At 47.5% G+C, this 1,825-nt stretch overlaps 1 pseudogene; it reads right to left on the bottom strand.

Moving 5' to 3' along the window:
- Positions 1–277: 277 nt before the first annotated feature.
- On the bottom strand, positions 278–746 carry LOC108307206 (annotated as a pseudogene).
- Between the last annotated feature and the right edge of the window lie 1,079 nt (positions 747–1,825).

The following is a 1,825-nucleotide window of genomic DNA, read 5'->3' as shown; positions in this document are numbered from 1 at the left end:
CCGGGCTGCACTCTAGACCAGTTAAAATAGTCTGGAGGGACTCAGGCATCTGTGTTTCTTAAAGCTCTCCAAGTGGGTGGTTCTTGTGTGCAGCCAAGGTTGAGAACAGCGGCTTCAGCGTGGATGAAAACATCACCTGGGCTTGTTTCCTGACCTCACAACCAAAGGGTCTCACTCAGTGGTCTGCAGTGGAGGCTGGGGACACCACTTACAAATAAGCTTTGCAAGGGTTCCCCTGGGCATACTTTGAGAAACATTGACCTAGAGTTTTATTTCCTTATGGATCTTCTAGCTTTGAACAGAAAGGGAAGTTTTGATCAATCGAATTAAACATTTGTTTCTTAAATCCCATGTCATCGTCTGACTCTTCAGACTCCTCCTTCTTCTCATCTTTCTTCTCCTCTGCTGCAGTCAGGGCAGAACCAGCAGCAGGAGCTGCAGAGCCTGGGGCAGCAGAGAGGGCCACAGCTCCCCGGCAGGTATGCTGGCAACCTTGCTGATAACCTGGGCAATCACATCCTCAATGTTTTTTCCGTTCAGCTTGCTGATAACCTTGTTGAGCCGGCCGGTCGTCGTCTGCCTCCATGCTGATGCTATCCAGGATCTTCTTGATGTCCTTGGCGCTTGGGGAAGGGTTACCCACGAGGGCAGCCAGCAGGTAGGAGGTGACGTAGTGAATCATGGTGGCATCTGCATAGTGGCGGAGAGGCCTCACGCATGCGACCTCGGTGGCGTCAGGGAGGAAAAGCGAATTAAAACATTTGTTAGGCTAGGCATGGTAGCTCATGACGGTAATCCCAGAGTTTTGGAATGATGAGTGGGAGGATCGCTTGAGGGTAGGAGTTCGAGGCCAGCCCTAGCAACATAGCAAGACTTTGTTTCTATATATATATGTTTTTTTTTTTTGATGAGCTGAGTGTGGTGTTGTACACCTGTTGTCTCAACTACTCGGGAGGCTGAGGTGGGAGGATCACTTGAGCCTAGTAGTTTAAATGAAGCCAGCCTGGGCAACATAGCCAGACCCCATATCTAAAAAAAAAAACAAAAAAAACACCCACACAGTGAAGGACTGAAAGGGTTACAAAGATGATGCAATCAAGGTTCCTACTATTTTTTTGAGACAGGATCTCACTCTGTCATCCAGGCTGAAGTGCAGTGGTGCAATCATGGCTCACTGCAAGCCTGTACCCTCCAGGTTCAAACCGTTTTCCCACCTCAGCCTCCCAAGTAGCTGGGACCACAGGTGTGTGCCGCTATGCCCTGCAATTTAAAAAAAAAATGTTTTGTAGAGATGGGGTCTCACTATGTTGCCCAGGCTGATCTTGAATTGCTGACCTCAAGTGATCCTTCCCACCTGGCCTCCCAAAGTGCTGGGATTACAGGCATGAGCCATTATGCCTGGCTATTCTAAAATCGATTCACTCTATTTGTTTTAAAAATTATTTTTTGAAATAGAGGTGGAGGTCTTGCTATGTTGACCAGGCTGGTCTTGAACTCTTGGCCTCAAGCAATCCTCTTGCCTCAGCCTTCCAAAGTGCTCAGAATACAGAAATGAGCCACCATGCCTATCCCCCAATTCACTTTTTTTTTTTCTCTCTCCCTTCCCTATTCTGACCAATTCACTTTTAAAGAGCAAGACAGGTACACCTCAGGACAGCTGGTGATGAGAGTCACCCCTGGAAACAAACCTAGGATTGAACAGATAAAAAGGGCACTGGGTTGAGAGTCAGAACTCCTGGGTTATCATCACACCACTGATATTAATGAGCTATGCATGTGATCCTAGGAAAAGATTCCCTTTTCCTTGTCCTCATCTTTTTCTGCA

The sequence above is a fragment of the Cebus imitator genome, unplaced genomic scaffold, assembly GCF_001604975.1.
Source record: "Cebus imitator isolate Cc_AM_T3 unplaced genomic scaffold, Cebus_imitator-1.0 Scaffold77, whole genome shotgun sequence".
Classification (NCBI taxonomy): domain Eukaryota; kingdom Metazoa; phylum Chordata; class Mammalia; order Primates; family Cebidae; genus Cebus; species Cebus imitator.
This window is presented reverse-complemented; position numbering and strand designations above follow the sequence as displayed.